The 18,188-nt window shown below is 45.7% G+C and overlaps 1 long non-coding RNA gene across 1 annotated transcript in view; it reads right to left on the bottom strand.

Annotated features, from left to right (window-relative positions):
• The window catches only part of LOC146760949 (uncharacterized), a 58,872-nt gene extending 40,972 nt beyond the window's left edge, over positions 1-17,900 (bottom strand). Inside the window, exon 1 of the long non-coding RNA XR_014945659.1 lies at positions 17,859-17,900. This is a non-coding gene — a long non-coding RNA (uncharacterized LOC146760949). The remainder of the gene's footprint in view (positions 1-17,858) is intronic.
• Positions 17,901-18,188: the final 288 nt, after the last annotated feature.

The following is an 18,188-nucleotide window of genomic DNA, read 5'->3' as shown; positions in this document are numbered from 1 at the left end:
CAGAGGGATTATTTAAAAAATAACCAGTTGCCAAAATCAAAGACATTTGACTCCGTAACTTAGAGTTTTCCACAAAAAGCACAGAAAAAAAACTCTCGCCAAGCTCTATTTCACAGCAACCCTCAATGAAAAAGAGCTTTCTGACTGCTTTCCTAATACTTCACAAAATGTGCAGAGCAGGAAAATAGTAACCCAAAATCACAAGCCAGAATCTCACACTGAAAAATGCATTAAGAGCAGGGGGGGCAGATTGGTGCCAGCTTTAATTTCTTAGCCCTTCAGAAGTGATTTTTTACTTTTTCAAGCTCTCAGAATGCTTTTGCCCCATTCTCGACCCCCATCACTGACACTGGCCACACTATAACCCCAAATGCAACAGATCTGACCTCTGAGACATGACACATCATAACACACAGATGGCTTTAGGCAGCACAGTTTCCCTTTCAAAAATACATCATATGGTGCTTCTGCTATGACCATCTCACTGGCCAAAAGATGGTGCTTCAGTGATTTGAGCATCACATTTATTCCAAAACCAGCTCCCTCACAGGACAGCTCTGGCTGAAGATGCTGCCCTCCAGATGATGTTTTTCATTTTAGCAGCCATCCATTTCAATGCTTCATTTTTTATTATTCTTTTTTCCTTAAAAAAGAAATAAATCAAAGTAAATGTGTTATCATGCACACCTAGGGCCTGATCCTTTGGAGAGCTACCCCTGAGAATAATCTGTACTCAGGGAATTGTGGCAGCTCCTTTGAACTCAGCCAGACTATCTGGGAGAGCTCATAAATAACCAGGAAAGGGAGGCTCAGACTCGAGGCTGCCATGGCCAAAATGTGATGAAACTTGGAGGTCTTACCACCATGGAGCTCCCATGGCTTCTGGGGGTGATGGTGACCCTTGGTGTTATCTCAGTCTGCACTAGAGACCAATGGTCCTCTCCCCTCAGCTCAAATGCGTGTATGTCCTACACCACCAGTTCAGGGGCCACCTAATTTCCATTCTGTTTCCCATGGCCTTGATGTCCTGCTGCTTTCACTCCAACGTTTTTCAGTTCATACAGAAAAGAGTTTGGTAGATAACAAAAAGCAGATTTGTGGCTTTCCAGTGAAAGTAGGAGGGTTGTGTGTCTCTGAAAGTTCTCTTGTGAGATCCTTCCTAACCAAAGTCTTAAATTGGGTGGGTGACTGTCAAGCTGGGCAAGGTATATTGGTCATCCACATGACATACCAACTGCTTCTGCTGTGACATTCAGATGCAAAGTAGATTCAAGGCTCTCTGATGTTCCTTTTGGTGATTCTCATGAGACACATTCAGATCTACTAGAGATGGAAGACAGAGATCGTGCTGCCCAGGAGAAAGTGTCACAGATTTCTCCTTGCGAATAATCCCAGATGACCCACCAAGATCCATCCAAACCTGTCCTCAGCACAGCAAAGGAGAGGGTGGATGAGTTCTGAAGAGAAAGAAGGTTGAGGCTGGTAGAAATTCCTTAGAGCCACGACCCTGGTGTAGGCACCTTCCTCAATGCTCAGTCCAGACATAGATTAAGGACAAAATGAGGGTATCCCAGGTTCTGTGCCTCTGTTCTGGAGCCTACACTGCAACAGGGCTGCTAGAGAGCTCTGAATTGCTATAGCCATGGCTGTGATTAAAACTGTGGCTGACAAACTCTTGGTAGAAAATGAAGAGCCTTTGATCAGCGCGGTTCTTAGCCCAGGACTGCCAGGTATTCAATCAGTTCAGTGAATCAGTTTCCAGTGGAGAGATGGATGCTTTTCCTTCTTCACAGAAAGTCAAGGAGAGTGGAATAATACAGCACCTTGATGGCCCCTTTGAAAGTTTCGGCCATCAGGAAAAGTGAATAGCACAGTGTTATAGAAAATCAGGCTCTGGAGGAGAACACACAGGTTTTCCTGCTTCCCACAACCAGTTTGCATCCTGAAACTAGTTGATACAAAGTCCTTCTCAATATGCAAAGGAAAAAAAAAGCTCCTGTGCTAAATCTTGCCTTTTTTCCTTCATATATGGAGCAAACCACTCTTCTCCCACCCACTCTGTAGGCCTGGGCTGGACATCAGCCCTTTGTTGCCTGGTGGGAACAGGGAGGGCTCTGCACTGGGACTCAGTGCAAAATATGCACTTGGGAACTGTAGGCATGAGGGAAGAAGAGAAACTGTGCCCTGCACCGAGAGAACAAATATTCTGACCTAGAACAAGGCCCCTGGGCATAACCTTTATGTTTCTTTGATATTCATTTTTCTTGATCTTGGCAATTCCTTTTTCTGTAGCTTTGGATTTGATGATCCTCACACAGTAACTTCTTTGGCTTCCAGGTAGAATTACAAATGTATCTCCTTTCAAAACTATCAAGTCTGGAAACAAGATTAAATTTAGCAGGAAAAGATTTCTATGTATTTCTTCCTCTTCCTGGTCTCACTAATGATAATTCTCAATTAATTTAAGAGTAAGTTACCTGAAATCAGGCATTGTTCCTTGGTACAGATTTGCCCTTCACAGTGAGCATTTCCACATTGTGAAGGTGTGGGTCTGTCACCCTCACTACAAACAGAGCAGACAGGAGGGAGACCTGCTGTGCATGTTGGTGCGTGAAAAGAAAGGAACAGAATAAAACAGAAATGGTTTCCTGACCTAATTCTGAAAGCCTCATTACTAACTGATAATTAGCAATTGTAGGTTTAGAAATGTCATTGAAATATGGAAGAAATTCACATTCCATATCCTGGATGGCAGCCCTTCCCACGGCAGGGGCTTGGAACTAGAAGATATTCAAGGTCCCTTCCAACCCAAGCCATTCTATGATCCCAAGAGGAAGTGAGAAGCAAACTTAATCAAGTAAATAATATGTTTAGCCTCAGTTTTAATTCAAACCATATTTTAGCATCTCAGCATAGCAGGGATTCCATAACACCATTCTCACCAGTGCTACAAATACTTCTATCCACACTTGTGATGCTGCTATGCAGTGGTGCTGTTCCTTCAGCATGATGACACTACTTCAGAACTCCCCCCAGCAGGCTTGGAGGCAGATGTCCAGTTACAGAATCAGATGAACTGCCCTGGAGGAGTAAGATGCAGCAATTCTGGAAGTATCTGCATTGCTTCCAAAGCATAAATCATATCAAAGTCCCACTTTGCCTGGCTCTGAATTCACAAAGGTACTTTGGGAAGTGATGCCCAGCAAAAAAAAACCAAATAATAATAATAATAATAATAATAATCACTGGAAATTATGGGCAGTGGATAAAGGAAAAAGAGAAATGATTTAATACTCAACTGGCAGTTTGCTAAAGGACAATGTGGGCTGAGGTAAAAGAGAAAGGGTTGAAAGCTTTTAATGTGATGAGGCAGGACACATCATTTGTGTTTGGTTAACCAGATAAAAAACACGCTGGATGTATACACTTGATTTTCACTTAGGGAGATCTGATAAACCTGTAAGTTTCAGAGAAACAGAAGAGCAGCAGCAGTGTGGCTGGTGTGGGGTCAGAACAAGCCAGGGCACGAAAGGGATGCACAGTGTGGCTCAAAAAGCTGGGGACATTTCTCTCAGAATTGTGGTGTTCATGTCTGGGGGTTAAAAATGCATTAAAAATGGAGCAGCTACCAGCACCATTCTCAAAGAGGGCAGCCTCATTGGTGTCTACCATCCTCCCCCATCCTCCTTTCTATTTCAAGCTTACAAAAGCCCAGCAGGCATGTTCCTCACTTGGGCTTCTAACCCTGGTTGGAAACACCACCATGCCAACCAATTTCAGTAGGAAAAGTACAGTATGAGTGACGTAATTGTAGTCTGATGTGGAGTTTGTCTGCTCCTTGGTTTAAAGCTGATGGCAACACAGTGCTTTCTTGTCTGGCAGCAAGGTTGTAGAGGTGGAAATCAGGGCTTCCAAAGGTCCTCCCAACCAAAAAAATCCCAAAAGCTTTGGGGCTTTTTGCTCCTAACTTAGAGCAGTGACCTCAAGTCAGCAGAGATGAACAGCTTTTAATTTTGCAAGGACATGTGAAAAATCCCTCTAAAAGAGAACAAAAGAAGGGAACCATTAACAAGAAGTGCAGCACGGTTTCATGATGCTGCTGGTAGGGGTGGTGGGATCTCTCCAGAGCCAGAACCCTGGGTCTCCTCATCAGCACATGCAAACCAAAGGTCCTCTGTGAGGCAGACTTCCTTCCCTCACAACCATTCCAGCCCCACCGCTCATGGCAGGGTCTTGTTTCAGGCTCCCCAGCATTCCTCACCTGTTTATTTCCCTCTCCTCCTCCTCACTGCCTTAACCACCATCTTCCCCTCTGTGTTTGGACTTCATTAAGTAAGAATTTTCAGTCAAATCGTAAATTCATCAGATACACGGTTTTGGTCACACTGAAACTATTAGCTAGTGTGGGTCAGATCTGTCAAATAGTTGGGGCTGGAAACTATGTATGTAAGGACGGGCAGGGGGTAAATCCTCTTCACGCTTGAGGCAGACAACCTGCAATGCATGGATGGTGGCCATGCACTCATTCCCTCTCTTTCAGAGGTTTTTAAGAGCTTTTAAAAGTAGAACAGATCCCATGGGAGAGCAGGAAGCCATTGCAGGATTTCCAGAAGCTGGGATCAAGCAAAGGGCAGAACTCTGCATATCCCACCCAACAAGGTGAGGCTGGCTAGCAAGCAAACCTTTAGGTTGGAAGGGCTCCAGATCCTACAAAGCAGCTTTAAAAGCCACGTAGTGAGAAAGAGAAGCAAGGCTGTACTCAGGCAGCAAGGGTAGTAGTCCAGATACCATGCTCCCATTCCTTCTCCAGAGACAATTATTGACAAGAGAGGATAATCCCTTTCAGGTTGGATATTAGGAAAAAGTTCTTCTCAAAAGAAAAGGTTCTTCAGTGTCACTGTCCCTGGAGGTGTTCCAGAGCCATGGGGATGTGGCATGGAGGGATGTGGGGGTGGACACAGTGGGGAGGGCTGAGTTTGGACTTGGGGGTCTTAGTGGGCTTTTCCAATCCTAATGATTCTATGATACTATAATTCTAAGACTGTCAATTAACAGAACAGTCAGAGTTACCAAGAGGAGCAAGAAGAAAACAAAATAATCTAGCTCATAAGCACGTTGTGAAGTTGCACAAGAAAAACAGGATTGGTGACGTCAGGAGCTGGACTTTGTATAACATTTCCCAGTTCCAGTGAAACTGTTAACATGGGTGATTGGCCAAAAGTTGTCTGATGTCTCACAGCCTCTGAGTCTGTGCGTGCAAACAAAGTCCTATGCAAAGAAATGAAAACCACCACCAGAACCAGAGCTTTTTTTCCATCTGTTTCCTCTCTCTGCCATTTTGCATATGCAGAGGGCACACAGTCCCCACACCGTGCACCACTCGGCAAAGTTTCTAGGACTCCCCCAGGTCCATGACAAGGATTGGCCAAGTACCTCATGTTACTGCTTCAGCTATAATAATCATCTCAGTGCTCCCCGGGAGACTGACACTTGGTGTGCGAAATCACTGCTGGGAGGAAGTCTGCACTCATGTTCTTGAGGCTCAGTACGGAATTGCTTGCAATGTTTGTTATTCAAATAAAAAAAGGAGTATGGGGGAAATAGCAGCGTTTGCTTTCAAGCATGACACATACCAGCCCAAAGTCTCCTGCTGGTTTCCAGTGTGAACCTTCTCATGTGATCACTAAAGGTGTAAGACAACCCTTGGGACACAACAACCAAAACCTCAATGATTTCCACTGCAACATCAGGCAGCGGGTGCATTCATAACGCCTTTGTAAGGAGCAGTAGCATCACCTTCACCTGATGCTCCTGACACAAGGAGAAGAAACTGTGGACTTGGCCAATGTTGGTTTTGCTTTGTAAGACCACAATCTGTTCCTTTTTCTGCTGATGGCACTGATGGGAGAGCTTTGTGCCACGTGTTTGAGCTGTGAGAGCCCAGGAAGTTACCGGGAAAGATGCTGAAACCTACAGAAAAGCAAACTGAAGATGTGGAGAAAAAGAAGCACATTTCACTAATTTATTTTATACATCGCAACAGCTGTGCTTACATGAAAAGGGTCATTAACTGGGGTACCAGCACGTCTACTGAGACTTCGTACAATTTAGTGGATCACTGCGGAGTACAATGCAGCATCATTTAAAATTCACAAACAAACCCTACAAAATACCTTAGTAAGTATTTTAATGGCCCCAAACAAGTGCTGAGGACCGTCAGATAGATGCTATTTATCCGTTTTGCTATGTAAAAAGGAAATATTTTTTCCATATGTAAAAATCAATCACTTCTTCTTAAAAAATAGAGGGGTTTTTCTCTCTCTCTTTTTTTTTTTCACTGCGTTATTTTAAAAGAATAAAGACAGCTCCCACTGAGATGTCTGTTTAAAAGTTCAGTACATTCTGCCGCCTCATTTTATCTAGCGACGAGGAACTAAAAGAACACTGAAAATTCAATCACGACGGCAATAATATTTGAAAAGACTGTAAAAAAAAGGATGATTTCGGTGGTGAGGAACAGTGTTGCTGAAATTCTGGACTCACTCTTCCTATTTCGTTGCATGAAAAATAATCTGGGCCCTATGCGGAAGACGCGTTCTGTGCATCACTTTGATGGAAACAAAACAGCCTTTTAAAAGCCTGCTGAAATGAAAGGTGATTTTTTAAAACACACAGGTGTTTACACAGAGCCATTTACTCAACATGAGGAATCGTGCCGTTCCCTCTCTATAGTTTAGCCATCTCTCAGATACTTTGCATAAGTATGCATTTATTTACTAATCTTCAAAGAGTCCCCATTTTTCCTAGCTTTCCACTGTAGTCATTAGAGGTCACAACCCTGTAGGAAATATGGGCTGCCATGGTAACACAAAATGTCTGCTACAGGCTTAGTGTAATTCCTCCCTAATAGAAAAACAACAGCAGCAAATCCTGCCTTTGATAAACGGGCTTATACGTTGTAAGGAGCCGCTACCTAGAAAGGTGTCCATCACTTCAGAACAGCGCTAAATGCAAGAAATTGATAATAAAAAAAGAAAAGAAAAAGAAGTGTGTATTTGTGTGTGGGACAAAGTCACACATTCAACATGCTTAAAATAAATAAATAAACAGACACCACTCCCACACGCAAAGGAGAACATTGAATTAATCTGTGGCACCGATCTACAGCTGCTCATTAAACACAGCCCGGTGAGGTGGGTGAAGTTTGCAGCTCTTTGCATGCAGACCCTCAAAGCAACCCTGGCTGTACTCAACAACAAGTGTCCGCTGAGAACTTCTAGCAGGGAGAAAACTGCATTCACCAATTTCTGACAGTGTGATTCAGAGGGGAGCTGCCACTTCTGTGACTGCAGGAAGGTACCCAGTCATCCCTGCTCAGAAGTTCCTGTGGGAAAAGATGCATCTGGTTCCAATAGATAAGTGGGGTTTGGGAGCACAGGGCAAAAAATTCTGTTTGATCTGATGGTTCATGGGCGTTGCTTGCATTTGCCACATTGAGGAGGCATTAGGCTGGGGTGAGGGGCTCCTGGGTGCCTGCACACCTATGCCCTGCAGCACTGCCTCTGTGGGATCTCCTCCTGCCCCACACGCATGGGAAGGACTGGGTTGCTTTCATCCACTAGGCTGAATTTTCCCAAGAATGTGTGTTTTTGTGCCCATTTCTAAACTTCCTTAATCTATTTCCAACACTATGAGTGGTGAGGGGTGCCCCTGCTGCCCAACCCATCCTGCTGCTGGGGTGCCATGGACACACCAACCGCATGCCTGCGGCTGCACAGAGCTTCCCCCAAACAAATCCTGATTCTCATTGCCTTTTGTTTACATTCCTCCAGCCAGTTTTCAATCCAGAGCAGCAGCAGTCACATCTCCACCCATCTGAGTTAATTTTTCAATTAAGCTATTGCATTACCTCTACTCCATGCCCCATAACATTGACTTTGCCCTACTACTTTTAAAACCAGGCTGAAATTGGCCTGATAACACATTGTTTCTCTAAGTATGAGCCACGAACTGCTGCAAATCTCCACCACCGTGCCCAGCACAGCCCACGGCTGAGGACACAGCAACTCCAGCACACACTGCCCACTCTCTACCCCAACATCAAGCTCTACATATGAAGAAGAAATGCCATAAATGTCTCAGCTTGCATCCTTTCTGCTTCCTTCTGCTGAAGGGGTGGTGATTTTTCTCCTTCCTGTACCACCACTCTGCTTTTTAAAGCACCTGGGGAAGTTTTAGACTTGCCTTTTCTTTCCTGCCTGGTTGTGAGATATACTCTTCTTTCATCATGTTCTCAAGAATAACCACATGCAGTGTAATGAATGCTTGCAGGTTTTAATGCATATTCCCTTGCGTTGGTCCAAAAAGGCAGCTAGATCTGGGAGGCTCTGTTCTGCCTGTAATATTTTTTCCCAGATACTGCTGACAAAAAACAAGTCCTCTTTCCACCCATCTCTGTATCATCACCCTCAGTCCTAGGAATCCAAATCAGTCTCCAGCCTAACCCCAGCTCAGCCAGACCTTGCTGGAAACAAGGGGTGTATGCACACAGGTTTGGAGGACTGTCCCTGCCCAAGGGAAGTGAACGAGCCTGTGACATCTGCAATAGGTATTAAGAGAAGTCCCCACACAGAGCTGCTCTCTGGGCAGTGTCTCCATATCCCAACATCTCTCTTACACTTGCTCTCTCCAACTGCTTTCTGCTGATCCGTAGAGTGCAGACCCTCCTTTGTATCTATGCACATTGTGCTCAGACACAAGTGGTGTTTGTAGCCTGGTACCAAGCCCCAGGCTGGAGTGCCCTGCTTCCACCACTGCTGGGGGGGACCAAACATCCACCAGCCCTACCCAGTTACCAACCCTTTACAGCAGCTGTGTAGCCGTGCTGTACAACTGGAACAAACACTCAATTCTCTCTAGTAAGTCATTTGTAAAGGTGCTCTGGCCACCAGCATCCCCCTCATGCTCTCCAGAACCCCCAACAGCAGCAGCAGGAATGAGCTCTGCCAACAGCACCCAGCTAGGTGCACAAAGCAGCCAGAGCGTACACATTGCAGCTCACCAGTGCCTCCCTGATGCTCAAAGATAGCCAGCAGGTTGAAAAGAGCTTCTGTTCTGCACTAATCCATGTGCAGACAGCATTCCCAGCCCAGTCTGGGGCAGACTGGCAGTGTTATGCCATATCTAGGACCCTCCCACCTGCCCTAGCATTAAAGAATTTCAACTAAAAGCCTCAAAATTGTCTCCCATAGTTAGAGCCACCTCAATACTCACCTCTCACAGCACCAGTACTGAAGTGTTTCTCCTCCACCCCACTGAACACAGCAATATGAGGCATTTATCAGGGTGCATCCCATCTCCCACCACCACCAAGTCCTCCCCTGGGAGACTATGGGAAGGGAAAGTAGGGCATTCAGCACTCCGCACCATTTATTTATATATTACCTTCCTATTTCAGAGGGTCTGGAGCAAATTTCACCACCACAATTTATTCTGCACCACTGATGACAATAACCACACTGCTGTGCCACCACAGTTCACAGGAGATCCTGTGACACCATGTGGCTCCGCCAGAGCCACCCCACAGTTCTGAGGCACCCCGTGTGCACCCCAGCTCTGCAATCTTCCAGATGCGAGGCTTGATTGCAACCAATGTAACATCAGTAGTACATGAGGAAACACAGCCTCATCCAAATCCTTTCCTTGAATTCCTGCATGGCCCAGTGCTGTTGTCCCATGAAAAGCCCCCCCACGGTGTGAATGAGCAAGGAAGGCAAACACTGGCAGAAGGAAGGCTGCTGCCTCTCCAAACATGCTCTGGTAATTTATTTTGACAAGTGTAGCTTAGTTTTAATCATCAATAATTCTTCCAAGCAAAGCATCTTTGGGTAAGTGGGCCGTAGTCTACTTTGTAAAAGTAATGAAGTTGGAGTAATACAAGGTCTCGCTACAGCATTCTGCTATTAATCAGTGCTAATAATTGTGGAGAAACTGCTGTTTTGTGTATGTAAATTGTGGAATTTGCAGATAAGCGAAGTGTAAATGAGCGAGGTTTGGTGTAGATGAGGTACTTCCACTTTGTGCCAAGAACAGATAATAGCAGAGTATCCGACCCGCTTTATTGTATTTTCTGATCATACATTCATTAGTCGAGCTGTTTGGACTCTGCGGTTACAACAAAGAGATCAGCTGCTCCCCAGAGAACAGGCCCTGTGTTTTGTAGCCACTGAGGAAATGGGGAGGAAAGTGCTGCATTTTGGGCAATCAGAATGAAGTACCACGTACCCAAAGCACAGATAACCCAGCCAAGCCACCTTCATTAGAGCATCACGATGGTCACTCATTTCCATGCATCGCTGATGCTGTTTCACTGGCTGATCTCCAACCCATTGCACAGACAAAGCCTCCTGCAGGGCATGGGCCGCTCATGGCACACAACATGCAACAGCTCCACCGTGCCCACAGCCCTGCAGAAAGAATGGCCATGGTGGTGCAAACACACACAGCAAACCCTGGCTGTGCTGTGAGCAATGAGCATCACTCCCACGCAGCTCCACAGCGTCTGTCCCTGCCCTGCGTGGGGCTGCAACCACAGAACAAACAGTGGTGGTGGTGTCGAGGCAATAAGAAATTATTGCCCCATTCATTACACAAAACCTTGGCTTGCCCGAGAGGCCGTTTCCCTCCCAGATTTACCCAGGGGAGCTGGGCTGGCACCAAACTTCCAGCCCTGGGTGGGGAAAGCACAGCCTGTGCATCCCTCAGTACCAGCCCCCGGCACCATGAGCACTGCAGGGCCAAACCCTTGCTGTCCCCTCCAGCATCAGCACTTCAGGGACAAATCAGCACTGCCATGTCACTAAACTGAGAGCAACGGCTTTTGTATTTAGATGCTTCACAATGAAAGCAACCTCTTCTATCAGCGGTGAAAAATTTTGCTGTGTTTTTATCTACAGTTGTGAAGGCTGCTTGTACCAAGTCATTACTTTAGATTTCCGTCTTCGTCAATGCAAAATGATATCTCATTGACATCAAAATATCTGGAGAACGCTAGCTGACACTTCTGCTTGCAAACGCGTTTGGGGAGCATTTATACATTTATTTGCCTGGAAGAAAGATAGTTTTAACTGGCTCTCTAGTCTCTCATTTTTCAGAAGGCATTATCAAAACATCGGGCAAGAACCTCAGTGCAAAGCTCTGAAGAAACTGCAGCAGATTTTTGCCGTAGGAACTCTTCTTATATATCAAATCAGACCCTCACGCAACAGCCTGAGCACTGCTGTGCAATTCCCACTGCACTGCACTGCTTTATCCTTCTGGGGGAAAAGGGCCACTTTCTAAACGAACAATACAAGAGCCCAGCCACAAAAGGCTCCTCCCGGAGTAAGTTGTTTTCCCTGAGAAAGCCCTTTTTCCATCACAGGAGGCTCAGGGGTGAGGAGAACTCCTCCTTGGGAGCAGGGAGGCACTGGGGCTCTGGGATGCTGGGGTGTGAGCCTGCAGCCCTGCGCACAGCCCTGCCCGTGGGGAACAGCCCCATCCATGCACTGAGCTTCCCAACACAAAAGGCAGACATGCAACCTCGTACTGATCTCTTTTAGTCCGACAGAGGGGTAAAACCATTCTCTTCCAGACCCTTCAATCACCTTTTACTTCTGGAGGGGGGGAGAAATAAACCTAAAATTACTTTTCCTCTCCAAAAGGATGTTGGCTGTTTTCGCTGTGAGATGGCAGAAAGCATTTTCTCGCCCTGAAATCCAACAAGTTTTGCTATGTCTACTGCTTCCTGGTGCCAAAAAAAAAGGGGGAGAAAAAAAATCACCTGTAAAGAATTAGGTAACAGAGTGTGAAAGGTCTCTGCCACTCAGGAAATACATCCTGCTGGATTTAATTACAGATTGCAACTAAACTCCCCCCTTTTTCTGAACTTCAGATGTACAATAACATGACATTTATTGAATGTGCTAGCATCACGGCAGCAGGGACAGTAAAAAACCCAGAGAACCACGTTGTTTACAATCAGCTTTTAAAATCTACCTTCAACCCAAGCTTAATGAGAGTTTTATGGAGAAAGCACATTTTATCCGCCCTCGTTAAGTACCAGTTACCCAAAGAAGAGCAGCTCCATCAGCACGAGCTGTGCTGGAGCCCCACTCGGTCCCCATGCTCACAGCATCCCTGCAAACCTCTCCCATCCCCATCCTCAGGGCACACATGAGCCTCCCTCTCTCCCTGTGCACCCCGTTGGCTTTGGGGATGTAATTCCCCACACATTTGGTCTAAATTGGGCATTTGCTTTCAGTATCTCAGCTGAGATGAGCGGTGGTGATACAACAGTATTAAATGTCAAACGAGCTAAAAAACAACGCGCAAAGCCAACGCAACTCTGCATTTAATTTAGGCGGTGTCAAAGCAAGGAGCTGAATGGAATGGCTTTTTTTTTTTTCCTTTTTTTTTTTCCTCTTTCTTCACACATTTTTATAAAACCACCGAATGCAGCTCATATTTGAGGCTCCCACCGCAAATGCCCTGCGAGAAGCCATCTCTTCCCTCAGCTTGTATCAATATTAGGCTATCCGGCAGCAAAAAAACCAACAGAACGATATCTGCCTACATTCCAGTCACTAATTGTACATGGTGACATTAAAACCGTTCCTCTGCCTTGCTTTTAATATGCTCACTTCAGAATGAGGTGCTTGTATTTTATCTCTAAATGCATTGATTACATTTTGCCTCTTCACTTCTGTGCCCAGAAACACAGACGGTTTCCTCCCCTTGTAGGTAATGAACCATCCAAGGCGCTGGAACCCGTTTAAAAATGTGTATTCCATCATAATTATCTCCAGTTGTTGCGCATAATAAAACAATTTGTTATAGATCAAATCCTGTACGTGTGGATACACTGAGCCTGTACCGAGCGTGTCACAAACTCACAAAAAGGAATAAACTCAGAGTCAGACACAGCGCTGCTCCATGGAAGGTGTATCCTGTCGGCGATCCCGCGTAATTTACAGCGTCTGCCGGCATGCAGGGGGCTCTGGCTTGACTTTTTTCTGACTTTTATGAGCTGAAGAACAGAAGTGGGGTCATTTGGGAGATTAAGTTTCCTTTCTGTGCCGGGGTTAGGGAGACAGACAGAGGCACAGCAAATGAGGGTTGTGCTGTACCCTGAAAATTAAAATACAGTTGGGTTACTGCCCTAATGATGTGCTTTCCCAGCTCTTAAAAAGTTCACAGCCTCCCAGTGCAGAGCCGGGACCCTCAGCACTTCACCAAAAGGAGGGGGTTGATACGGATTGCATGCTGCTTGGTTTTTTGCGTGTTGGTTTGCTTTTAAACAGAACAAAATCCTGCCCCCGTTCCTGCAGAGTGCACAGAAATCAGCGCTACGTTCACCCCCTGACATCCATCTGCCATGAAGCTGAATTTGGTCAAATTGTAGGCACTGCAAAGTGGCATGAAGGGCAGATTTTTCCCTCTCCCCGTACGGCAGGCAGGGGAAATGCTGGCGACAACTAAGCACGAAGTGCAGAGCCCAGCAGCAGCACGGGTCCCCACTGCCCTTGCAGCACACACACGTGTGGGACAGGAAAAATAAAACAGTCTGAGCCCTTTGCAGCAGCCCTGTTTCAGTTATTCCTCCCCACCACCACCCCAATTTATGAGTGTAAATCAAGGGGGGAAATCTGTTTCTAAATTCTGCCTGCACCTTTTATACGTGTATGCATTTCCCATTAATCTGAGTAACAAGGGAGGGAAAGAGGTCGTGTTTACCTCTTGGTCCCTGCAATGGAAAAAGAAAACAGAATTCTGTCTTTATAGGGAAGACATGGGGCAAAACTGAGAATGTTGTTTTTTTTTCTGGTTGTTTTTTTTTCCCCCTCTCTGCTTCCCTTAAAAAAAATCTACATATTTTCAAATGGGAAAATAATCTCGATATTCTCTGTACAAAGGCAAAATGCTGTCCATCACAGAAAGGGAATTTAACCCGAGAAATCAGCTGTCTGCACACACAAACTGGTTGCCTTCCTTTGGTTTTTCTTTACCTTCTTATTTTTATTAACTGGTTTAATAAATTCTGACAGAGCTTTAAAATTCGAAAGGAGCTGTTCTGCTCAGAGTTACCACTGCCCAGCAGCGCAGAACGGACCCGCAGCTCTCGGTGCCCTCAATTTGAGCACTACTCTGCTTTTAATGGCATCGAAAGAGCAGCTGAAATCTAACACTTGTAGCAGTCCTTTCCCAAAGCACACACGGGTGGTTGGACTATATACTCGTAGAGGTCTTTTCCAACCTGAATGACTCTGTTATTCTAAACTGCAGTAGCAGAGGGAAAGCGATTACACTCCCCAAACAGTCTGGCTGGAAAAGCTAAATTGGAATAATACAGTGATAACAGATCGAAAGAACGGAGTAAGTTAAAATTGCAACAAAACTGGAAGAGGAAAATTAGCTATTCAAGGAATTGCTTTTCCAACTAAATTACACCAAATAGTTTGTTGCATTTTCAGTCTCTCCCGTTCCAGTGCTTGCTCATAAAGCGCATGCAACCAACACAGCACCCGCGTCCCATTGCAAGGGAGCAAAACACCAGTTCTGAAATGGAGAACAAAAATCAGCGAGCAGCACATGGCTGTTCTAAAGGAGATGGGCGCATACGGTGCTTGTGTCCTTTTGGGAGCAAATCATGAGATATCGAAGTGAGAGCGATGCTTTTAAATGCCAAATTGGTCACAGTGAAATATATATATATACATTTTTCACAGCTTTGGGTCACTGTGAACGTTTTCTGTTGGGGTAATCGGGGCGTTGAATATTACTGCTGAAATCTAAAATGGATACATAGATTTTTTTCTTTTTAATTGAGATCCACAGAAAACAGAAACTAATTAGCCACATGTATCAAAATTATTAATGTAACCTAAGCCGTCTGCTTGCCCTGCATTATCTAATATATGATCCAATAAATAAGGTACCGTAACACAACTAAAAACAAAGCTTAGGTCTCAGTACAAATTAAACTATAAAGCATTATATTCAGTGCCTGAAAACGCCACATCTTTCACTTTAAGTTATAATTTAAAAGGCAATAAATGTGGTTTCATAAAATAAGGAAAGCAAACTTGTCTTGGTTTGGTGCAAAAAATAATTGCATCTGCCAATTTTATGGAAGGACTTTGCAATAAATAAAAAACAGTGATTACAAAATAGCCATCATCATCTGAGAGGCGTTTTACGTGTTGGATGCTTGTAAAAATTGGAGATTATAAATGTACACTAAGCACCATAAAACCCTGCGTGGTCGAGGGGAGGAAAAATGCAATTGAGAGCACTGCTGCTCTGCACACTTCCTACGTCACACGAATTTACACTGAGAATGCTTCTGACCAAGTCTGTCCATAGGACAGGGGTTGTAAATGCAGGATATGCATTTGCTCTGCTCCTTCGTGCTCCTCAATGTGAGAGCGGCCGCTTTGGTGCCCCATTATCCACAGGGTAGAGTTTGTCCGACCGACCCTCATCCTGAGCACAGTGAGGTCTGAGCCATCCAGAAACGGAGCTGTTTGCAACAGGATTGGCCTCTCAGCTGGAGAGGTGGGTATCGTCGTCTGTACCTGCACCTCCCGCCCCATCTTGCACTGACAGAGGAGGAATCCCCTTGCACCGAGTGGATGTGAATGGAGCCAAAGGGAAACAACCAACTTGTGCCCCGAAGTGGCAGCAGAGTTATGTAGAAAAAGCAGATCATGCCTTAATGATATATACAGTTCTATCAGTATTTTCCTTTTCTAAGAGAGCACACACGTCCCAGCTGCGTGCTTAGAAACACCCCAAATCTTAAGAAATTAATCGACAAAGGTTAACGACAGCAACAAATGCGCACAGACAAATCCCCGCAGCAGCTTTCAGGTTGCATCAAAGTGCAGTATGGCTGCAGCAAAGATGCTGGAAACCCACTTAGACTGGGAGGAGAATTGTTTTTCCATTTTGTAACCATGCTGGGCAAGAAATCTGCCCCAGGAGCGGCTGCAGTTCTTGTAGGTAAACTGCCCAAACCAGCATCACTTTTTTTTTTAATACCTTGGTGCCCCCTTTTGGTCTACGCAGTTCAAGGCATTTCCCCATTTCAAAACTTAATCATAAAAATACAGTCGCTTCACACTGGTGAGAGCACAATGGAGAGCCTGGTGGCTGCAGGGATGGTCCCATTGCCTGTTATCAATCCACCCTGCACACGGGTAGCATGAGGTCAAAGAAGAGCTGATTTCTATGAGACAAACTGCTCCCCATCCTGCTTTATGCAGGCTAGATGGAAGGGGGTAAAAGAAAAGATAAAACAAAAAGACAAATACAAACCAAACGACCCATTCATTACCTTTGCTACAGTACACTCAGTGGGGGAAGGCCGATGTGCGGATGGTGACTTTGCCTCGCAACGTTTGTGCGTGCAACAGTGAGCAGAGGGCTCCCAAAGTGGTTGTGAGCCTTTGCTCAGCTCCAGGTTGTCCGCAACGTGCCCAGAGCAGTGCTGCAGTACATGCACAGAAACCCAGAGGAAGAAAGAAAGCCGAGTTTGATTTATATTAATTAGACGGGAAAAAAAAATCTCATCCTGACGACTTTCATATTGCAGGGCTAGTAATTATGCCACAGAAACAAGATCTTTCCACGTTCAACATCACTGTGTGAAGACGAGCTTATTTCCAGCAGGGATATTGAGTCCTGCCATCTGAAGGGCCAATCAAGTGTGAAGTACAGTATAGTTTTAGACTCAATTGAAAGGAAAAAGCTTGACTACTAGTTCATAGCATGACAACTTTCATGGATTAGCTCAGACCCTATTCTACTCCTTGAAAGGGTATCACAGCATGAAGACAGTTTTCAATGCACTAAACTTTAATAGCTGAGTGGGGGAGCCAAAGCTTCCTTTTGGTCTCTATAGAAACAGTACAGCCAAAATTTGAGGCAAAATTAAGATTCTTGGGTCTCAGTCCTGTATTTACCCTCCAAGATCTCTATTCACAAAAAGTCTTCAGACTTTATATACATGTAGAATGGTATAGATAATTACAGATGTGCTTGCGTCTGCTGCCTTTCCAGGGCCAGATGAAGCGAGTTAAGCCCCAGTAACTAATTCCCCAGAGTCCCATTGCTGTTCCCACTCTCTCCCAGCCCCAGCAGGATGCACTGGGTGCCAATGGAGCGTCCTCCTCTGCCCCAGTACTGTCCCCACACCACCCTCTACTCCATCTCTCCATGAAAGCTTTGGGGCATAGTTAGGTCATGGGCTCCCCTAGCAGCTCACTAAGGAACGCAGCACTGTGCTGGCTGTTGAGCAGCACCAAAACCCACACAGAGCCCTGGGAGGGGACAGAGGCATCACCTGCATGGAGCAGCACAGAGCGAGCGGTTGCACAAGTATGCTCACTTTCTTTAAGTGCTAACATAGGGGAAAACACTCCCATGAGAAGCTCTTCCCAAAACACACAGAGATACAGGAGCCCAGCCAACATCAGCCTGCCCAGCCACCAGGAACCACAAGCTGCTCTGCAGCATGACCCTCAGCCCTCGTTTCACACTTGACCGTGAGCAGCTCCCAGCCCTCGCTAACTACAGCTCCCAGTAGACACCACTCCTCCAGCCCAACACACACACCAATGCAGTTTTCTCTTCCCACCTCCTCTCTACAACCTTTCAACCTGCACCAGTTCTGCTTTTCCAGCTTCAAATCAAAACAAAACAGCAACAGGCAAAGCAATCTGCAAATGCTCACAAGAAGCAGAGGGGGATGGATGGAGGAAGGCTGTGCTGGGAGCCAGCACTCGGGACCCACACAGGAGAGCAGTGAGAGATGTTACCTTCATGCACCCGCGCTGCTGTCGGTTTTGATGCCCGTGTCTGGGGTGAGTCAGCTGCACAGCAAACTTGGCCGGGCCGCAATGCCTCCCCCTCCCCTCCCTGCAGCTGGGATGTATGGGTGCCTCCTATGGAGAGTCTCCATCTCACTATAATGCTCCTACCCGCCCTTTGTAGAGCACTAATCCTGATGCACCGGAGCCAGGAACTTGCTGTGCACAGTCAGAGAAGCTATTTTTTCCCCCTCCCTTTTGGGGGTTTGAAGTTAATCCAGCTCTGGGCAGCGTCTGGTGGCAGCGTCCCCACGATCACAGCCATGAATCCTTGTGCAG

This window comes from Coturnix japonica, chromosome 4 (assembly GCF_054131305.1).
Source record: "Coturnix japonica strain WE chromosome 4, WE-NBRP24, whole genome shotgun sequence".
NCBI lineage: Eukaryota > Metazoa > Chordata > Aves > Galliformes > Phasianidae > Coturnix > Coturnix japonica.
This window is presented reverse-complemented; position numbering and strand designations above follow the sequence as displayed.